Source organism: Danio rerio, chromosome 9 (assembly GCF_052040795.2).
Source record: "Danio rerio strain M-AB ecotype USA chromosome 9, GRCz13ab, whole genome shotgun sequence".
In the NCBI taxonomy this organism is placed as follows: domain Eukaryota; kingdom Metazoa; phylum Chordata; class Actinopteri; order Cypriniformes; family Danionidae; genus Danio; species Danio rerio.
Window position 1 is genome coordinate 58374001 of NC_141029.1, and position 6000 is coordinate 58380000.

The 6000-nt window shown below is 36.5% G+C and overlaps 1 protein-coding gene across 1 annotated transcript in view; it reads right to left on the reverse strand.

Moving 5' to 3' along the window:
• Positions 1 to 6000, reverse strand: part of sh3rf3 (SH3 domain containing ring finger 3) — a gene marked incomplete at its 3' end in the record, with an annotated part of 122916 nt that overhangs the window by 24111 nt on the left and 92805 nt on the right.

Consider the following 6000-nt stretch of genomic DNA (forward strand, 5'->3'; position numbering starts at 1 on the left):
CTCTGACTGTAACTGGATGAGGAGAGTTAATCGTTGTGTTCATCATATTCTAGCAATTCTCCATAGAAAGCGCATTTAGTACATGAAAATAAATAAATAAATAAATAATTAATAATAATAATTTATAATATAAATAATATTCCAGTACTTCACCATTGAAGATGAGACATTTAGTACATAGAAAAAATATAAATAATAAATAAATAAATAAATAAATAAATAAAAATAATAATAATAATTTATAATATAAATAATATTCCAGTACTTCACCATTGAAGACGAGACATTTAGTGCATAGAAAAAATAAATAAATAAATAAATAATAATAATAATAATTTTTAATATAAATAATATTCCAGTACTTCGACATTGAAGACGAGACATTTAGTGTATAGAAAAAATATAAATAAATAAATAAATAAATAAATAAATAAAAATAATAATTATAATAATTTATAATATAAATAATATTCCAGTACTTCACCATTGAAGAGGAGACATTTAGTGCATAGAAAAAGTATAAATAAATAAACAAATAAATAAACAAATAAATAATAATAATAATTTATAATATAAATAATATTCCAGTACTTCACCATTGAAGATGAGACATTTAGTACATAGAAAAAATCTAAATAAATAAATAAATAATAATAATAATAATAATAATTTATAATGTAAATAATATTTCAGTACTTCACCACTGAAGACGAGACATTCAGTGCATAGAAAAAAAATAATTAGTTAATCACTATTGAAGACGAGACATTTAGTACATAGAAAAAATCTAAATAAATAAATAATAATAATAATAATAATAACAATAATAATAATAATTTATAATGTAAATAATATTCCAGTACTTCACCATTGAAGACGAGACATTTAGTGCATAGAAAATATATAAATAAATAAATAAATAAATATTCCAGTACTTCACCACTGAAGATGCAACATTTAGTACATGGAAAACCAGTCAAATAAATAAATAACTGGTCCGCATGGCTCCAGATTCTGTCCTTCTCTCTCTCTCTCTCTCTCTCTCTCTCTCTCTCCTACAGCGTGTCGTAATGCATCAGCTCTACATCCTAATCAATGCGGTTTTCCAGCCTCGCCTCTCCTGATTTATGAGCTCAGCTGGAGATACCAATCAGAAAACACACTCTTCTGTCGCGCTTTCATTCAGAGCCGCTTTATCTGCTCGCGCTCTTACTGCGAGTCAAAACAAACCCCGAGATCATGAAGGAAACTGCAGCGCTGCATCCCACACGCTTTTATCCACACAGACAACAGCAATTCATCACACACACACACACATTCGTAATGCACACAAGCCAACAGGCGCTGCTCAACAAACCATTAAAGGAGAGCTATTATGCCACTTTATACAAGGTGTAAAATAAGAGAGTCTCTAGAGGGTGTGTGTTTGAGTTTGAGTTTGATCTGAGAACTGGAACACAGATAATGTTCATCAGCTCTTTGAAACTGACCCTTTCAGGCTTTGATCCTAACTGTGGAGTTTTGGTGACTGTCGCTTTAAATGCAAATGAGATTGTGCTCTTTTCAGAAGAGGGCGGAGCTACAGATGCATAAGCATAGCGACAGATGTGAAACAGCAGTGTGTGTGTTGTGAGTGCTGGTCAGGTGTGCATGTGTGCTTCAGTGTGAGTGTGTGTTCATGTGCTGTCGCTCCTGTCTCTGTTCATCTAGAACTCCACATTTATAATCGTCTGAGTCTATGCTGACATTATCTTCAGCAGCTCAAACACTCTAATGGCTAATGAACAGACGACTGCTTCTCACTCAGGGCTGCTGTTTATGCTAATGAGATGGGGAGATGGGCACAAGTGTCATCAAAATCAAAACTCTGATGACACCTACAAAGAGAGAAAGTCAATCAAATTGTTTCATTCATCAAGTCTGATTACAATAAATACAACTGATTCATGTTGAGCATTAGAGGCTGGCCATATCACCCTGCAGTCCAACGCCCCATTCACACGGGGGGTCAGCGTTAACGCTTCCCATTCACTTTGAATGTGTGACATCAGACGTTGCTGAACTGCATTGTGGATCCGTATGCGTCGCTTCACTGCCGTTGCTCGCTGCAGAAGGTGGGACTTTCTCAACTTTTCAAGCACCGACGGAAGAGTTAGCCAATCGGATCGCTGTATGCAAATTCACCAGCTCAGACAGTAGCTGATTGTTGACTAATTTCATTGGCTGACGCTGCTATGACAATCGCGTCAGCCTGAACTTCAGACACGCCCACTGTCAAGCATTGACGCTGCAGCCCCGTGTGAATCGGGCGTAAGAGCGGTTACTCACTGAAGCTAAGCAGGGCTGAGTCTGGTCAGTATCTGGATGGGAGACCACATGGGAACAGTAGGATGCTGTTGGCAGTGGTGTTAGTGTGGCCAGCAGGGGGAGCTCAACCTGTGGTCTGTGTGAGTCGTAATGCTCCAGTGTAGTGACGGGGACTCTATACTGTCAGTGAGCGCCGTCTTTCAGATGAGACGTTAAACTGAGCTCCCGACTCTCTGTGCTCATTAATAATCCCATGACATAAACTCCTTACAGAAGTGATTTCTGCATAATATGTCTGCTTTAAATATATTTATTAATGTCATAGTTTTTGTCTTGATTCTAGTCCAAATGTCTAAAATCTCCTAAATCAAGAAGCAGTTTGTAGACGAGCAACATGTTGTTTTGTTTTCCAAAATAATGAGTCAAAATGAAGTGAGCTTTTCCTTAAACCAAGCAGAATAATCTGACAATAAGAGGAGGCAAAATAATCTTATTTCAAAGCAAAAACAAGATCATTTTGCTTGTTTTAAGGAAAAACTCACTTATTTTTGACTCATTATTTCAGAAAACACGAGAAATGTCTAAAAATGTTTTTTTATTTAGATTTTTAAAAAATATTTTGCTTAGAAACAAGTCAAAACTAAACATTTGCAGCAGAATTTACATTAAATGATGGACACTAAGTGTTTAAAAACTGACAAAACCATGTGAATGCTTATGAGTTATTGAAAATAATTCATTATTTGAGATTGAGATGATATCTTTTGGGGTTTGCATCAAACACATTTTTACAAAAAAAGATGTTATAAAATCCACAAGCTGCAGTTCATCTATTTATTGCCAAAGTTCTGGTGTCACTGTGAACTCAATCCAGTTAAACTAGCCCATGCACTGAAATTAACGTTAATTTAAAAATTAAAAATACAGTTATTCTTGGTTGTTTACACACAATGACTTGTACTTCAGACACAATGACAACAACATGTAACTGATGCACCAACCCCCTGAACCAATTCTGCTAAACTACAGCACAATTCCTGCTTTACACTCAAGTTGCAGGTTTAAAACACACTTTTTTCAAAACACGACACACAGTCCTCTGCATTTGGCACAATTTTCATGCAGAAAATCTCTTATTTTCACAAGGAACACACTGTCTGTCAAAATTATAAAGTCAGTTGCCCTACTTAGCATACTAACTCATCACATGAGTAAACACCTGTCACACAGAATTGCAATTCAGAAATCAGAGCTCATCTGGTTCATAACCGGTTCACTGCCCACCCATATCGTTTAGTTGTTTATCTCCCTCCATATTCTCCATTCATCAATCCTGTTGAGATTTTTTTTTTCTGCATGGGGATGGAAAGTGTATGACCGAAATCCACACAGGATACCCCTTCTCCAAGCTATAGCAGTTGATGCTTTTCATGGCTGGATTTACATCTACATTTAGTCATTCAGCAGACGCTTTTATCCAAAGCGACTTACAAATGAGGACAAGGAAGCAATTTACACAACTATAAGAGCAACAATGAAGAAGTGCTGTAGGCGAGTTTCAGGTGTGTAAAGTCTAAGAAGGAAAGTATTAGTAAATGTATTTATTTATTTATTGTAGTACAGTTAGTGATATATCCAGAGAGGCAATTGCAGATTAGGAAGGGAAGTGGAGACTAAATAGTTGAGTTTTTAGTGGTTTCTTGAAGACAGCGAGTGACTCTGCCGTTCTGATGCAGTTAGGGAGTTCATTCCACCAACTGGGCAGATTGAGCGCGAGAGTTCGGGAAAGTGATTTCTTCCCTCTTTGGGATGGAACCACGAGGCGACGTTCATTCACAGAACGCAAGTTTCTGGAGGCACATACATCTGCAGAAGTGAGAGCAGATAAGAAGGAGCAAAGCCAGAAGTCGCTTTGTAAGCAAACATCAGAGCTTTGAATTTGATGCGAGCAGCAACTGGCAGCCAGTGCAAACGGATGAGCAGCGGAGTGACATGTGCTCTTTTAGCTTCATTAAAGACCACTCGTGCTGCTGCGTTCTGAAGCACCTGAAGAGGTTTGATAGAGTTAGCTGGAAGCCCGGCTAGTAGAGAGTTGCAATAGTCCAGTCTGGAGAGAACAAGAGCTTGAACAAGGAGTTGAGCTGCATGTTCAGATAGGAAGGGTCGGATCTTTCTGATGTTGTAGAGTATGAATCTGCAAGATCGAGCAGTTCTAGAAATGTGCTCAGAGAAGTTTAGTTGGTCATCAATCGTTACTCCAAGGCTTTTCACCATTTTGGATGCAGTAATGGTTGCCCCGTCCATCTGGATTGAAAAGTTGTGATGTAGAGTCAAATTGGCGGAAACTACAAGCATTTCCATTTTCGTGAGGTTCAGCTGAAGATGATGATCTTATCATCCAGTGTGAAATGTCTGACAGGCAGGCTGAGATGCGAGCCATAACCGAGGGATCATCAGGGTGAAAAGAGAGGTATAGCTGGGTATCATCAGTTTGAATTTGCCATGCAAGGTGACATTTCCCCCACTGCTTGGCCAGAGCAAAACAGAAAAGAGGATGCAGTATAGCAGTTTTTATGTTTTGTTTTATTTGTACTGTGACTGTATTCAGTAAATACTTCTGTTGACGGTACATGTAGACCACAGGCTTCAACTACACATGGACACAGTATACTTTCACTCCGTTATGGTGAAACTCTGCACTGATTTTCGCCATTTCTGTGCAGAATTTTGTAGAAGATAAAAACCTTTTTAAAAAAATAAGAACTTTTAAACTTATTTAAGGCTTTTAATGCAAATCCAATTAGATCCACTTGCTTGGTAAACAAAGTAATTCTCATATAATTTATCTGCTAAAAGACAGAAAGAAAATGTTACTTTACACACTGTAATGTATAAATGATATATACATTTGCATATTACCTAAAAGTGCTGTCAAAAGATTAATGATAAGGAATGTTTGTTGTGCAATATATAGTGTCACAGAAATTAGGCGATAACACTGTGATTTTAAGGTCATTTCATGCCACTGATTTCATAATAATGTAAATAGCCATAAACATGCATCATTCTGAAGGGAAATGTAAGATTATATATACCATTAAATGCCTAGTTATAAACGTTGACAGCAGTGAGGTAGAATGTAGATGTCAGTGTAAACTGGCTTAAACGTTATTTGTAAATGTGTAAATTTACATTGCAAAGGGAAAAATGATTGATGTCACCTCTCACCAGTTAAACTCTGCTGCTATTTGGGGATTTCCACCTGGATTTTGCCTACCCAAATTTAAAAGCTTCCCAAATCCACATGCAGAGGTGTAAATGCAAACATTTTATATCATTTTAAAGAAAACCCTTTGAATTGTCCTAAAACACTATTGAAAGTGTTTAAAATATCTGTATATGCTGCCTGTGTTATAATCAACACCTAATAAAAGAGGCGCTTTTTGTATTTTTTTTATAAACTCAAATGTGAAAGTGTATCTTTTAGGTTGTGTGTGGTCTAGCGTGCTGTAATTAATGTTGGTTGTTCCTGCACATGTCTGTAATCATAGGAAAAAAGAAAAATGTCTCCACCATAATCTATGCAGAGGTTATTGTATTATAACTGATGAGAGGTGCTGTACAAGCCACAGGAGCGATCATTGTTTCCATATTTACTATTCTTTTGTTTGATCAAACATAATTCACTGTGTT